Here is a 17533-nt window from a genome sequence, read left to right as displayed (position 1 = left end):
TATCGTTCTGCCTCGTTAAGCCGGTACTGTTTACGTTGCTGTTGGCAGAAAATGTAACAAAAGTTTGCACATGCCGATGTGCCTAAGGTTAATGTCAAATAGTCGAAAGTTGTTAAGATAAACAAGATGAGCAAGAAACAAGATGTATGAAGATATATGTAGTAAGGACATAGAGTATAAAGATTATATAAGTATTGGAATCAGTTGGATTCAAAAGATATTCATGTGAAAAGATTTAATAGCAAGGTTACGATTAAAAGGTACAATAAAGAGTTCTGGTTATACATAAGAGTGAACACATTAGTTTGATGTATAGTACAATTCCAGATAGTTTAAGATAATTATTATTTTATGTACCAACACTAGCCCAATATCCTTAAAGAAAGTAGTATCATTTTATTTTATAAAGTAACAAATGGCGCAGTCGAATCCTAAGAATTCTATGCTCTCAAGTTGGTGGGAACAGATACAGAAGATGGTTGACATAAAAGTTAAAAGATGGATTGCACAGGAATTACAACGCCGAGATCAGGAGATAACTTTCTTAAAAGAAGAAATAAGTTTGTTGAAACGTGAACTGAAGTTCAAGCAGGGAAATACGATTGAACACAAACACAATGACCATCTAACTACATTGTCAAGCACTAGTGAAGTGTGTAAGTCGTGCTCAAGATGTAATCGAATGCACAAAAATAAGTATTGTCCAGCTAAATCTAAACGATGTTTTAGATGTCTTTTTGTTGGTCACTACGCAAGGGCATGTTACGCAAAGAGATTGAACCCTAAGTTTGAGAGGAAACATACAAACAAAAACACAGAAGTTGCCCAGGAAAAACCTCATGTTAATGTAATCGAGTTACCGGCAAAAATTACAAGGTTAGATCAAATCAGCTATCAGGTGGTGCAGCCAGAAGCCAAAGTACACTTTAGACAAAAATCTTCGAATGTCAATGGTATGTTGCCATCCGTAAATTTTGGAAACGACAAAATGGCAGAAACGGAGAAGAAAATGGAGGAGAAACCACAGGAAGTTGAGCAGAGGTGTGAAAAACTTGAAGCGAAGATTGCTAGGGGGAAGATTAGATTAGGCAAGTCAAGTGCGGATAATAACTTTAACTGGACAAGAGTACAGGAGAAGGAGAATATGGAAGGCATAGTTTCCAGGGTTGCCAGTGAAGGCGGAGTTTCCAGTGTTGCAAGTAGAAGAACTACGAAAAACAATATCGAGGAGAATGATGAATGCGTAGTTTCCAGGATTGCCAGTGATACACATACCAGGCTTGCCAGTGGTAAACCTTCGAAGAACAAGATTTCATTAATGCTTAAAGTGAGGAAATGTTTGGGAAAGTGGTGCTCAGAAGATAGACCTAAGAGAAAGGATTAGAATCAAAGGGATTCTTATCTAAATGTTGAACTTTAAAAAAAATGTAAAGGGGGGAGAGTGTTGGCAGAAAATGTAACAAAAGTTTGCACATGCCGATGTGCCTAAGGTTAATGTCAAATAGTCGAAAGTTGTTAAGATAAACAAGATGAGCAAGAAACAAGATGTATGAAGATATATGTAGTAAGGACATAGAGTATAAAGATTATATAAGTATTGGAATCAGTTGGATTCAAAAGATATTCATGTGAAAAGATTTAATAGCAAGGTTACGATTAAAAGGTACAATAAAGAGTTCTGGTTATACATAAGAGTGAACACATTAGTTTGATGTATAGTACAATTCCAGATAGTTTAAGATAATTATTATTTTATGTACCAACACTAGCCCAATATCCTTAAAGAAAGTAGTATCATTTTATTTTATAAAGTAACAGTTGCCACCATGTGCACTTACATTACTTTAATCAAAACCTAATACCGAAAACTTTATTCTCCACACAATATGATCAAGACGACGTGCGGTCTAAGCATGAAACCAGCAACAGCGAACCCAACTTCTAATCCCTGATAATCTTATGATAAGCTTACTATACTATAGATACATATACTACCAATAACCACAAAAAGTATTGGACTACTGACAGAGTAGAGTGACTATCAATGGCATGTAATGTTGAGCCCCATGCAAGATAACAATAGTAATGTTACAACTGAGAAGGCGAAAGATGCACCAAAACTAATGCAACACACAAGCATGTCGATTTATTCTTCGAGAAAGAAAGGACGTCTAGCCGGTATAGGCCACTTCACACATAGTGTAGTAGTTTTATTTTTAGTCCAAGTCCTTAAGAGAACTGGAAGGATAGATTAATACTGACTTATGTAAGTATTCTGTATGTGAACAAAGATTAGAAGTCCGCAATTCATGTTATACTTATTTCAATTAATAATTCTAACTTTTCCTCATCCAAGAAAACAAGTTACTTGTTTTTGGGGGAATATACCTGCGGTGATCATACGAAGCCACTGTTCTTAGAATGCACTTTTAAAAATAAAATAATGTTACACTTTTATTATTATTACTAATATTATTAATTATTATTATTATTATTTATTAATTAATGATTACTTTTTTATTTTTTGAAGTATACATCAAATGTGTCTTCTTAATTACAATGTTTCTGATAGAATGTTCATGACACTGAATAGCTGCAAATTTCTTATGTTTCAAATAAATTCCATCATAGTGATCACTTAGTTTTGCTAGCACACGTTTAATAGTATTAATAGTATTTCTTCAGTTTGTAATCCTAAACCCATAGTTAGTGTGTTTTATTTTTTTCTCATTTGTTCGATAGTTTTAAGACTAAATATTATTATTATTAATAAATAATAATAATAATGATTTATATGTAAGACTGATTCATTTTCTAAATATCATTTTTTATGTCATCTTTGGGAAGTGAATTTCCCATTGTCTTAGCTAGTAGTTGAATTGGGAAAGAGGGCTGCTAACATCAAGAAATGTGTTGTTAGACTTTCGAAAGCTATTCATTAAGACCCTTTACAGATGTGACACGTGGACATCGAGAAAAGCATAAATATCCAAGCTGGATGCAGTTGAAATGTAGTGTTGGCGCAGAATGCTGCACATATCATGGACTGAAAGCAAAAGGAATAAAGATGTACTAAAGGAAGCTAATGAAGATAATAGGGAAAAGAAGAAACAGCATGCTTGGTCGTCTTGCTGAGAGGCAGAAGGAAAACCAGGAAGAGGAAGACCAAGGATAGAGCATCTACATGCAGTTACGAAGAAGAGACCTTATCAAAACAAACAGCTCTCCCAAGGGAGAGAAAAAGTTTCAAAATTTCCATGTCGCCTACCAACCTATGGTTGAGGTGAACAAGAAGTAGTAGTTGAATAATTCTAAAGAATTTCTATTTGACATACTTAATGTAGTTGCTCAAGTTTAATCTATCATCAATGATAATGCCTAGGGTTGCCAACTCGGGGAAAAAAACTACACCCCTCAAAATTCCCTATCATATAGGTCTAAGTTTGTAGTATCTCTTTTCGGACCCATTCATAGGAAGGAAATGTACTATTGTCAACAAAAGTGCATTAGCACATGTATTCTGCGTATCTTTAGTAAAGTTACTAATAAGCTTAATAGATACATTGAGAAACTGAAATCGACATGGATTATCTTATTGTATTCACCAGTAACTGTCAATCCTTTGAAATTGTCGAAACAGATTTATAAAAATAAATAAATAAAAAGTACATTAATTCTTACGTGACAATTTTGGATTTGGAAAATGAGATGTATTCTTTAAAGTTATACTTCAACAACAGGAAAATGCTAAGTCCTTTTTCACTTTCAATAAATGTGTAAAATTCCTTACAAGTAAATTTTAAAATTTCCCTGATACATTCCCTGTCATCTCTTTTATCCAACCAGATGAACAAAATATATTAATCTTTGATAGAGTGTGAAAGGTGATAGTTTTGGATTTACAGAGTGAAAGTTAAATTTTAAATCTATACTCCGAACTAGATACAAATTTGAAAAAAAAAAAAAATCGTAAAGGGGCTGGTAAGAAGTTTGTACCGGTTACCGGGTTGAATCAGAACAACAGCAATATTTCCGGCCAGGCCGGTGAAAAACCGGCCAGTTGGCAACCCTAATAATGCTGAGGCAAGTTTAACGTTCCACGATTATACCTGTTGGGCTACGGGAAACGAATGAATACGGTAAGTGAATGATGGAGGAACTGGTGGAGTGAGAATGTGGAAGGAAACCCACGGACACGATATTGGCGGGGCTCGAACCAGGGACCCCACGCACCAGAAGTAAGGCTCTACCACTGAGCCATCATGGCCTGTAAAACTTGATAAAGCTAACAAAAATTCTCCGGAAAACAGTTCGTCTCAGAACACTCTCTGATAGGATCATCATAGTTAATTCACCGCTATCGACAGACAGGCCATCAGTTGCGAATGCAATCCATCAACAGTAAGTTCCCCTTCTCCATTTACTTTTTCACATACCTTTTCTCAAATAATGCCCTTCTTATTGTCAATCCTCCCCCTATTCCTTTCCAATTTTCGATCCTCACTGGAGTTCTCCAGCATGCACCCTTAGAGCGTATTTCAAACGCTTCTAGCATAAAATAAGGAACTAAGTGTCTTTAATAGCTCATCCATAATATGCACGCGACTCTGGCCTAGATATATTTGGCAATTCCCCCATTTGTTTTGCAAGTCTTTATTCTATTATTGAGGTAATTTTTAATTTTTAGTTAATTTTGTATCTTTTTGTAACTTTTAAGAAGGGCAAAGATTCGTGAGCATACAATCCCGAAAAAAAACTATATTAATAATAAAAAATACCTTTGTGCTACTAACTAGCCGGTAAATATACCTATCTGCCCTTGACACATGTGCTTTCATTTACTTATTTTGATTAAGTTTTAAGTAAGATCAAAAGGACATTTCACAATCGAAACTTTAGTAGGACGGCAAGATTCTAGAACATAGGTCCCCCTTCCTATTTAGCTGTAATCAAGACAGAGAACAACTTGCCCTGTGGGGTTCTTTCCCGCCTTCACTCGCTCGGCAATACTGTATGAATTAAATATTGAACTTTGGTACAGAAACGAACCAGCCCAGCTACTAACCTATATGGGGGGGGGGGACCTGTGTTCTAGGACCTTCCCTAGTAGGACGTGAAGAAAGATTCATAATGGGAACCAACCAGACTAGTGTTAATCTATTTAATAATATGACACCATCCCGACATTTGCATGGTGGAAGCAAATACAAATTTAGGTAAGAGTGCACTCTCGTAAGGTAAGGTAGGATAAGTAGGCTAGGTTCAGGTTAGCTTAGGGTTAGGAAGGTCAGACCCATTTTTGTTGAAAGTGTGATTACCGGTATTTCTATTTATTGTGAATCGGTTCCTATAGATGTTCTACTCAAAGTACACTTTTGCCAAAATTGAATCAAAAGAGTATTAGGTGCCACGTGTCTCCTACCTTTAAAACAGAAATACATATATCAAACGGAACAGTTACTGGCACAGTCAAAATTAGTATTGCCCGCGAGACAAAATTGAATCGTCCCGTCTCGAAAAGGTGTGCAAACTCCTTTCTCTTCTCGAAAAGTGTGCGTCTTCTATTGAAAAAGCTGCCTCGGGGTCTCATGGACAACACCTGTCAAAATTAATAACATCCGTACTGTAAACATTTCAACACACTTCACGAATACTATAACGCACAGCTGCACGAGTAACACATTTTCAGTGTTTCTAATTTTCAGCCTGATATTTTTAATTTCGTGATGAACTTTTGCTATGAATAATATGCTGGCATCCATCGGTAAGCAGCAGTCTCACATTGGCCCTCCTATCAGGACATTCCTAAACATGAACCAAGCGTGGGACACCAACCAGGTACCCTCGACTGAGTTTTGGTAATGAGTTGCCAAGGTAGGAGCGTCATTTCAGATTTTGCTTTGGAGGGGGGGGCAGACCCCTTGCTATAAGTAAATTTTCGCGTTTTTCACTGATTTACTACCATTCTATTGATAAAATCTATATAAATCAAACTCAGTGATCAATTGCTCTCCCTGCCCCCCTAATTGACGCACCTGTGTCAAGGAATCGGAACCGTGGATCCCACTCACCAGAGGTAAGTGCTCTACAACTGCGTCACAGTGCAAACTATGGGGTAGAAATCAGGCGCTGCTTATAGAAATCTTCTGCAGATCATTGTTCAGAACAGCACACACAACAGTGGCATTACCACTTCACCCCTATTAATAATCAAAGTAGTTCGATTTCCGAAATAGCCACCCATTTTTCGTCGATTTTCCTATTTCATGTACGCCTAAAATATTATGGAAAAGTAAAAAGCCATTAATGCAGCATACACTCGAAATTTCACATTATGAAAGGTATTAAAAGATACATAATTAATTATTAGCATCTGTTAACTCTGAAAATGTGCCATTAAACTAATCCAAGTATGATTGTAAAGTTACTTGCGCAATGCAACACTGTGACAAGTGCCCAAGGTTCCTATTTGAATGTAACCTAACGGATATTGCTTACTTCACCTGCCAAAAAGGAAGGAAAAAAGTCACGAATGCTAAACTTGCATATAAAACAGGGTTATTTAAAAAAAAATAATCAAGGTAAGTTCTTGTAATTGTAGATAACCAATGAACTCGAGAAAATCCTTGTATGTCAAGAAAAATAAACAGGAAACATGCATCTTGCACTTCACTTTCCCTAAAGATAACTGTCTAATATTATACACGAAGGAAGGAAATACGGTTGGGAAAATGACTTACCTCAAAGGAACGTCCTTAAATCCTTTTTTCAGTAATTCTTCTTTGCTATCTTTTTCCACTCTTGCTAATAAAAACAAGACGGATAAGTTATTTGAAGAATCAACGAAAGAAACCTTTCACTGCAAAATGCAATTTTTTTTTTTTTCTTGTACGTACAAAGCACACAAAACTCACATGTTATGTTCACCGAAAACAAAACTGGAAGCACCTTTCTGAATAACGAACTTAGGAACGTTAAATTTAATCCTTTATATCTCTCGCACCAAAACAAAATATAGAACAAAAAAAGTTCGTTGTATATGCTATCACACTCCCCGCTGAACTAACACCAAGAAGACAATAATATACAGAAAAAGATTATTTACAAATATAACCTTCTATCACATATTGAATAATGGTCAATCCTTTCTGTTTTTTTCAAAAATAAACAAAACAGAAAAACCTTGCGCGCACTATGAATACATTGCCACAGTCAACGGTCGCCACACAACACAAAACGACCCAGCCAACCAAAACTATCGCGCCATGAGACAGACAACACACTCTCTCGCATGCAACAGGCTACAGCTGTGGTACTGTGGATGCGCAGAGAACGCGTGCGCAAACGTCAACCAGGTGAGACGACTTTTTTGCCTGCGTTGCCAGCTTTTCTACATTCACGATCCATCACACTCGTGTATATACGAATACAGTAGATACATGAAATACGTACTTATCAGCCAAAAACATAAGTATTTTTTTTTTATGTGGTTATAGTAAGAAGGAAAAGAAAATACTCTTTCGCGACATTGTTGGTTTTAAGACAACGTAAAACAAGATTTTATTATACCGTATGGTTGAAAAATGAAATTTATAAACGATATCTGTTTAGTACAAATGTAAGTACGGTTTGATCTTGATTTATATCATACATAAATGTTCTTCACTGTTATTTTTTTTAATACCTCGTGGCTAAGCGGTTAGTGTTCACGTCTTTGGCGTAGGATACCCGGGTTCGATTTCCCGGTAGGAGCTCATGTGGTTCGGATTCCACGTTAATTAGTAGGTCCACGTCCCATGTAGCCTAGCTGCTGAAAGGGACGCTAAATTCAAAATCAACTCAATTTTTTTCTTAAACTTATATTGAGTTAATAGATTTAAGAAAAAAACACTGACTCTTCTATGTAGCAATGCCTTGCTTTTTAAATAATGTTTTGAGAGCACGGTGGCTCAGTGATAGAGCGCTTACTTCTGGTGCATAGGGTCCCTGGTTCGATCTCCGGCGAAGTAAGTTTGTGGTGGACAACGTGAATTTTCTCGGTACACTCTCGTTTCCTCCCACTTTATCATTCCGCCAATTCTTCACTGTCATTCACTTTTATCATTATCTCTCTCAGCCTAAAGGGCATAATCGTGCGACATTAAACTGAAATGATTTCATTTCATTTCTATTTAATTATTGTTTTTCCATTATCAAAGCTACTAAAAACAAAGCCCTACGGCCAATCGAGTTTCATAACTTAAGGGATGCTCTAAAGTTCGGCGATGGTTTCACAGTACGGAGTCATTATAGCCGCCACTGGGTATGATATTGAGCTGAGTGGAGCCAATTTTTTACGCATCCACATGTTTTTTCCTTAGCAATTTTCTCCAAGACTGTTAGAGATACAAATACTAAACGTGCAGAACTCCCTTGTGGTTGTATGGTTAGCTAGCATAAGCACCTTTAGCACAGGAGGCTGAGGTGCGATTCTCGGTGGGAGTATATGTGATTCGGATCTCACGTTAAGATGTAGACTTACGTCTCATATTTGCCTCGGAGCTCCTCCGTGGCTAAGCGGATAGCGTACGCGCCTTTGGCGTGGGAAGCCCGGGTTCGATTCCTGACGGGATCTCATGTGGTTCGGATTCCAAGTTAATCAGTAGGTCCACGTCTCATATAGCCTCGCTGCTGAACGGGACGTTAAACTCAAAATCAAGTCAAGTCATATTAGCCTCGGTGCTGAAGAGAGTGCTAACCTTCAATCCAACCAACGAAATTTGGTACGGTAATAAGTATTCACGGTTTCGAAGCGAAATGGTTATTGTTGTGCGCCCTTAAAAAATAAAATAAGGTAGACGAAAAATAAATCAGCATTAGGAGAACTAAGATATTCCTCGTGTTAAAACTAGTGCCGAAACTTAGAAATCTGTTTTTTTTTCTTTTTTTTTTTTTTTAGGTTGGCTTTGGAAATCAATCTTGGGCTTAGTTGAATCACCATAATTGCAGTATCTCACCGATTCTTTTATGGTGAATCGGTGACACAGCGAAGGGAAAAAATGTTTTACATCCCACGATAATGACGGCTAGGCTAAAGGAGACGGTGATGATGAAAAATGAAGGAAATGGTGGAAGGAAGAAAGTGGGAGGAAATGGTAGAACGCCTAGAAAACCCACGCAAACGATGTTTGTCCACCACAAAGTTCACTTGGCGTGAGCTGGGATCGAACCAAGGGCCCCACTCACCAGAAGTGAACACTACCACTGAGCCATCGCGGCCCGATACCGCGAAAAATAGAGAAAATTAGCTAGATGGAGGGGAAAAAAAAAAGAAAGAAAAAAGTGTTAGCAAACGTTTGGGGAATAAGAGCAATCGTCAAAATAGTTTTAAAAAATTAAGTTAAACGGTTTAGGAGAGTATTTGAGACAGCATTGTGTTATAATGAATATAAGATAAGATATGATAAAAGCTAAAGGGAAAAGAAGGAGACTGTAGTGCCTGGTCAGTGATGGGAGAACGCGTTATTGGTTGACTTGGAGCTTAATATTACCTTTCAGCACCGAGGCTATATGAAATATGGACTCAACAAATCCAAATCACATACTGTATTCACATAAGAAATCCGAATCAAGTTCTCAAAGTGGATTGAACCGGATCTGTTGTGTCAAAAGCGCGTATGCTGGCCATATAACTACAAGAAAGTTCTAGAATACATTACCGTTACTATTATTATTATGGTAGTGGGAGGGGTTGTAGAAGCAAAAGTAAGGCTAGCATACATGACATTTAAACATACGACGTCCTCTGATATTCGAACAGTCAGCATCGATTTCGAAGTAAAAAAATAGGCTTCAAGCCTGATAGGATTTGTATTATTATTATTATTATTGAGTTGAGTTGATTTTGAGTTTAACGTCCCGTTCAGCAGCGAGGCTATATGAGACGTGGACCTACTGATTAACGTGGAATCCGAACCACATGAGCTCCCGCCGGGAATCGAACCCGGGATTCCCGCGCCAAAGGCGCGTACGCTAACCGCTTAGCCACGGAGGGGCTCTATATTATTATTATTATTATTATTATTATTATTATTATTATTATTATTATTATTATTATTATTATTATTATTATTATTATTATTATTATTATTATTCAGACTTGTTTTCAGCAAGAAAGCCAAGCTATATGCGGATAAGGGATGTGGACCTCCAGTATAGTCATAGACTAAGGAATTAGTATCTTAATCTAGGGCACAAGCTGAGACCCACTTGTCGTATCAAAGGAAAAACCCGACCCGTTCATCCACAAGGACACACTAGCATCTCTTTCATCTTCCTAGGAAAGCCAGCTATATCGTTGATTGTTGGCATTTTTTTTTCTGGTGCGTATAAATAACGTTTTTTTTTTTTGTTTTGTTTTGTTTTGTTTTGTTTTGTTTTAGATTTACGTATCACGGTTATGTTCTTTAGGTTAAAGGAAACGGATGATTAATGAAAGCGAATGGTGGTGAAACGGTTGGTGGAATGAGAATGCGGGAGAAATATATGTCACAGAAAACTCATGGACGTGATGTTGTCTAGCACAAACTAACAGGACACCGTGTGCGTGGGTTTTCTCGGGGTTCTCCCGTTTCCTCCCATTTTCTTCATTTCACCACTTCATTCAATACTCATCATCACCGTCTCCTTTAACCTAACCGGCATAACAGTGGGACGTAAAACTAAAGATTTCATTTCATTTTCATTTCACAAACTAACAGGACCTGGAATCTGCGACCACTCGCTCTAAAGATAAGCTACCGCCCCCTCCCCCCATACTAGTTTTCTCAGCGTTCTTATGATTATTGTTTTGCCTCTGTTCAACAATCTTGTGTGAAGAAAAAAAAATCAATCAATCGGAGCAAAATTCGAACTGATTTCATCTCCCTGTCAATAGACAGTCAACAACAAAATGCCAGTGTAAAGTCACTTTTCTCTTTTCTCAAGGTGAAAACGATACTTGAAACTAAAAGTGGACTATACTTAGAATTTCGCGTATTAACAAGTAAATAATTTAAGCTAGGAGTCTTGCCAGGGATAGTAAACACAAACCAATGACAATTGTAGCTCACTTAGAAAGCCATTCAATAACTTACTTCTTTCTGGTTGATCAAAGCCAATGGACTTTGCACTTTCAACTAGTACGTAGTATATTGGTGACTCATAGTTTACGTAATAGTATTAGCCATTTATCTAGACCAAATCATACAACATCAAGGCCAATATATAGAGTGTTTTGTATCAGATTTGAAAGCATGAAAATTCGGATAAAAATACATGGATAGTGGCAGATCTGTCCATATGTATCTTTATCCTATGAACTTAGTGAAGCCAAAAAACAACCGGCACCATCGTCTCAACCAGCACGTCTGATTGGCTATTCTCGCTTCCGCCATGATTGTTGGCTCGAAACATTGCGATCTTAGTGGCGCGGAGTGGGCAGAGTAGGTGTGGCGAAGCTGTGACGTATGGCTTCAGGATTTTGTTGTATGGACAGATCCTCTATTTTATAACATCCTTGACTGTAAGTATCAAGCCTAGCAAAGGAGATGGAATTAGAAGGCCAAGCTTCCGTAAAGTTTAGTAACTCCTCTTAACGTTTCAGTATATTGTTACGTCCCACATTGTAACTTGTAAGATAAAGGAGACAGATAACTAATGAGTATGAAAGAATTAGTGGAATGAGAATGGAAACGGAAGAACACATGGACACCCTGTTATCCACTACAAACTCTCATGACCTGAGATGGAAACAGGGACCCCTCGTCCTAGAGGTGGACACTGTACAATTGAGCCACCATGCTCTTCCCCAGCATCATTTTGTACTCAACCCGGCGTCAGTTTGTAATATGAAATGCTATATTGATTTGTTGGACTGTAGTTTAGCGCCCGTTTCAGCACCGAGGCTATACAAGACGTGAATCTACAGTTTAACGTGGGATCCGAACCATTGAGCTCCTACCAGGAATCGAACTCGGACCTCCTGTGCCGAAGATGCAGACGTCAACTAATAAAACTTCTATGTTACTTGTTTTGGTCCCCCTTAGTTCCGTCATTCCTCTATATTTTGAAACTTAGCTTTCAATCTGTGTAAATATTTGGATGCATGTATGATTAGGACGCCTCAAACACATAACTACCAAATTACAAAGAAAATGAAATGAAATTAAATCTTTAAGCTTTATGTCCCACGATTATGCCGGCTAGGCTAAAATGGACGGTGATGATGAGAAATGGATCAAATGGCGGAATAAAGAAAGCGGGAGGAAACGAGAAAACCCTCACACACGGTGTTTGCCGACCACAAAATTCACTTGGTGCGAGCTGGAATCCAACAGAGGACCCCATGTATCAGAGGTGAACGCCCTACGAATAAGCAAACGCGGCCCCCATATTACAAAGATTTACCTTACTGGAAAGCATTTAAGTGGTATATGTTCGCAGATAGAATTGAAATATCTAAATACTATCAACATAAATGATGGAAAGAACTGTATTTTTATAATTTCTTTGATCTACGTTATAATTAAATTAACAACCATTTGAATCCGGAACTAACTCGATCGTCTTCCTTGACGTCAAAGATTGACTAGTATAAATGACAAGTTTTTTTTCTATATTTTTTCTATATATTTTACACTAAAAAAGAATAAATGAAATAGTATACGTCTTCTTTCCAAGGTTTTGCATGGCATCCGGTTTATTTACCAATATGTATTTACATCTAGAGAAGGGAAATTGACACGCCACACATGGATACCAATTACCATTAACAGCAAAACACGATTCCTGTTTCGCATTGCGTGTTGTTAAGAGATGTAAATCTTCTTCCTTTTAAGAATAACTTCAACACGTAATTAATCTTCGTTCGTGAGAAAATGAACATTCTAACTGCTATGACGTATGAATCAAAAAGAGTTGAGGACGTTTTTCCGTTTGCTGTAGGTACAGCAAGCACTAGGTCACATCACTAATACAACCTCTTTCAAAGTAACGTAGAGTAACTAGATTCTGGAAGTCTGCAAGTTTACTGAAGGTTTTGTAGTATATTTAAAGTATCCTATGGTATAAGGCATTTTATTGGGGGCACGGTGGCTTAGTGGTAGAGCACTCACCTCTGGTGTGTGTGTGGGAGGGGGGCTGGCTCGATATCAAGCCAAGGGAGTTTATGAAAGACAACATGTTCGTGGGTTCCCCTTAACTCTCGCTCTCTGTATTTCAACAATTCTTCTAATATAGTTTACTTCTAATCAGGGCCGGATCCAGGATTTTCTGAGGGGGTGCACCAAATAACTGGCAGTACATTTTAATTAATTTGCGTTTTTTAAGTGCCTTTAGACATCTGTGGTGTGAATGAGGAACTGCCCTGGAAACACTAAATATCTGCTCTCGATGAATCCTTTTCCATCAACCTTCAGAAAACTGACTGAAACTATTGATTTTTGCAAAATTCACTGCCAGCTTCTCACTTTAGGTAGTGTATATTTACAACGAAGGGGGATGCACGTGTGTACCTTTGCACCCCCCCCCCTAAGTCCGGCCCTTCTTCTAATTATCATCCATTTTGTTCTAGATTTACGGGGAACTCTGGGACAATATATTTGCGGTAGGAACACCCTGCCAAAACTGGATTCGGCGTTCTCGTACAATGGTGTAGACAGGGATGCAAATAAGCAAAAAATTTTACTAGCCCACATGCCACAATAGCAATCATTCACTTACCTTTTAAATAAATAATAGTGATATTAAAAACTCGCCCACGTCGATGAACCACTCCTATTTTTATCCCTGGCGTAGATCGTACTTTGTGCGAAACATCCGTATGTAATAAAGTAACGCATCACTTTTAACGTGGTAGAAGTGAACGTAACAATTACCTGTCTAATAATAATAATAATAATAATAATAATAATAATAATAATAATAATAATAATAATAATAATAATAATAATAATAATAATAATAATAATAATAATAATTGTTGCTGACATTTATCAGCATATTAAAGTAGGGTGTTTCACCCGCAGTATGATCGACATCACCATCCGAGAACGCCGAAACCGCCAGTCTTGGCATTTTGTTCCCCTACAAAGCATGTTATCGCAGAATTCTTCGTAATTCTGGAATGATTTATCTCCACAGTAATGATTTTATTTTTTGTTGGTGGTAATGTTTCAATTACAATTAGACTTCATATCTATTGATGTACAGAGCAGGATTTAGAATAAAGATAATGGGTTCCTTTATGTGTCCAGACGAACGTAAGCACCCTACATAGAGAAATGAAGAAACTAGTGATGTTTTAGGAAGCAGGTTAGGAGAAAGGGTCCCATTACTTACACCATAGGAACCAACACAACACGAAGCGCTGTTGTGGGGGCCGCGGTGGCTCAGTGGTAAAGCGTTCACCTCTATGCATGGGGTCCCGGGTTCAAACAATGCTCCCGCCAAGTGAACTTTGTGGTGGACAAACATCGTGTGCGTGGGTTTCCTCGGGGTTCTCCCGTTTCCTCCCACTTTCTTCATTCCACCATTTCATTCATTGCTCATCATCACCTTCTCGTTTAGCCTAGCCGGCATAACTGTGGGACATAAAACTAAAAAAATTCATTTTGTTTCATGAAGCGCTGTTGCTATACGTATATTTCATTTTATTTATTGTTTTTCTTATATTTTGGAAATATACATTAAGTTTTTTCTTTAACTTTTGGGTTTCCCAAGAGAGTGCAGCTCTAAGCTATAGCTTGTTTAGCTTATACGTAAATCCGGCACTGTTGATGTACCAGTGCTATCAATTGCAATTTCAACATTTGGTATTCACTTTTACAGCATTCAATATATTCTCATTAGCTTAAAGAAATAAACTTGATGTATGAATTTAGAATTGGATTTCATTAGAACTAGATCTAATTCATAAACATTAAATGTGATGATCAGGTGCATAGGAATAAAGGATTTGAATATGTGGGGAAGGGGAACGAGAGAACAAAGTTGGTTCATGATATGTATTTAATTTTACATAGACTACCAGTTTGATTTTGTCTTCTGAATAAGAAATTCACAGACATAGTCCCACGCAGAACTTACGTAGGGGGTGGGTCCTGGGGCATCTGTATCCTACCCCGAAATCCCTACTTTTCTGTAAATTTATTCTAATTTTCGGGGTAATTTTATAAATTTTAATAATTTTTGTCTCATATTGAATTTGGACCTCTCCGAAATGCTTTGAAGTCCCTCCCCGAAATAAATCTCTGGTTCCAAGTTCAAAACAATGAAGAGGGCAAACAACCCTCGAAGATTCTCGAATAAAGATTAGCGTGCTTGTTGATAACCTGTTGCCTGAAACCTGCCTTGTCTACCAAAAGTCAATGTTCATATGTCAATTTGCTTACTGTATATATATATATATATATATATATATATATATATATATATATATATATATATATATATATATATATATATAATTTAAAAACTTAAAAGTCTGTTTGTCGACGACAGAAAAAATGCCAATGTTCCAATTTACATGACAGTTTTGTAGACATCTGAATATTGAATAAAGCTGCATAAAAGGATTTACTAGGAATTCTTGCAGGACAAGAACATGCACAATATAATATGTATATAGATGTATTATAAGATCTTTTCACAGGTTTCAGCATTCTTTGGTATGGTTTCTAAAGGCAAATTAGTACCATAAGCCTGAAGCCATTGGAATCACATGTAGCTCACGGGTGCACTGAACTGAATTCCATACACACAAGCGAAAAAAGTTATTAAGTCTGTTAAAGAGCCATGGTTGTGTTGCATCTAGCCACTAACGTAGGAGAGGCGTTGCTAAAACGTTTAAAAGTGGATATAGGCAGGCAGGGCCGGATTAAGGGGGGGGGCTATAGCCCCGGGCCTCCAGGTAGACAGGGTCTTCCACTCTGATCAAAATCTCAACTAGCTATCTAAAAAAAGAATCGTGAAGATACAATCATCATCATAAAATAAAATATGACCAATAATATGAAACATTTTCCTTACTTTCCTACCGTACTTTCACAGAAAGTATTAGGTGAAGTCAACAGGGGCCATATATACAGTGGCGTATTTACGATTTTGTTTCGGGAGGGGCTTTGCTAACTTTCGAGGGGGGGGCTTTGCCTGAAAATGTAAAAATTCTGCAAGATATTTCATATACTTTACTATAGTAAGTAAGATTTCGGGGGGCTTAAGCCCGGAATCCCCCCCTAAATACGCCACTGCATATATATATTCAGCTCCGGGTCTCCTGATAGATTAAAGATAAATTGATCCAGCCCTGGGCATAGGTCATAACTTCATTCTTGCATGATAGGAAGAGCCTTCTTCTCTCAAAAAACTAAAATAACAATAAGTGTTTACAACACCTGGATTGTTTTATGATCCAGAGATTGGCCACCTATTCTAATAGATGCTTAGTATAAGTTTCCATACTATGTTAATGCATATGAATAGTTAACGCGTTTCTCGGTGAAAGTAGAACTTCCGGTGGTACAGAACTATATGAAATAAAACGCAAACTCATCTCTAGAAGGCTAAGTAATAATCTTCACAATCAATATGTTGACTACACAATGTACAGTTAAGCAAGCGCAATCTAGCCCTACAAGGCGCCTAATGGGTTTTTAGTCTTAGGTAGTATTAGTCTAGTAATGAAATGAAATGAAATATTTTAGTTTAATGTCCCACGATTATGACCTGTAGATTAAGGGAGACGATGATTAGCGCAAGTTAATGATGATGAAATAATTCGTTGAATAATAATGTGGGAGGAAACGGGAGATGCACGGACCCCATGCATGTGGTAAACGCTATACGATTGTGCCACCGTGTTCCACTGATTCAGATTAATATCTCAAGAACAGCAGTAAAAAACTGGCAGACGATATGAGTAGAACTCTTATTTATACTGAACTAATATATCCTACCTTTCATAACTTTAAAATATGCTCTTTAAGTTGAATAACACATTAATACAGTTGATATAATTTCCCTTAGGACCTTCAAGGTTGACGCCAATGTTTATTATTATAAATAAATGAGCAGTGCACCATTTCCGTTCTACAAGGTGCATATCAAAAAATTGAAGTTGATACCACTCGTTGGTAGGCGTTCACAAATAGAACTAAAGAGCTTTCGAAACATGCAAAATCTTGTTGCATACAATTTCCGTTCTTAGTGATTACTTCTGCATAACCGAGACGGGGCGTTTCAATCAGACACCGGCTCGAACATTGCAACATCATGTAACTTTTAGTCACAAGTAGAAGTTAAGAAAGAAGAAAAAATAATAAGATGAAACTAAACCAACGAGTTTTAATTCGAAAAAAAAAGTCTAAAATTTAAATACAGTTAAACAATACGTATTACACCTTAAGAAGACATTAGGGTTCCCAACTATTAGTTGGCCAATTCCGGGACAAACATTTGAGTTTGTACACGATCATTTATGTTTAAAACTGAAGAACATAGCCTCGGTTCTTAACAA

At 37.3% G+C, this 17533-nt stretch overlaps 1 protein-coding gene across 4 annotated transcripts in view; it reads right to left on the bottom strand.

Moving 5' to 3' along the window:
• LOC145668640 (uncharacterized) overlaps positions 1-17533 on the bottom strand; it is a 745356-nt gene that overhangs the window by 383333 nt on the left and 344490 nt on the right. The window contains exon 1 of one of the 4 annotated variants that reach the window (XM_081736685.1): positions 6741-7298. The exons of the other annotated variants lie outside the window; for them this stretch is intronic. The gene's annotated coding sequence lies outside the window, so the exon portion shown is untranslated. Of the gene's footprint in view, positions 1-6740; positions 7299-17533 lie in introns of those variants that run through there. 4 annotated transcript variants of the gene reach the window in all.

Source organism: Thermobia domestica, chromosome 13, assembly GCF_964235325.1.
Source record: "Thermobia domestica chromosome 13, izTheDome1.hap1.1, whole genome shotgun sequence".
NCBI lineage: Eukaryota > Metazoa > Arthropoda > Insecta > Zygentoma > Lepismatidae > Thermobia > Thermobia domestica.
The sequence above is the reverse complement of the archived record's forward strand: the minus strand, read 5'-3'. Positions and strand labels throughout refer to the sequence as shown.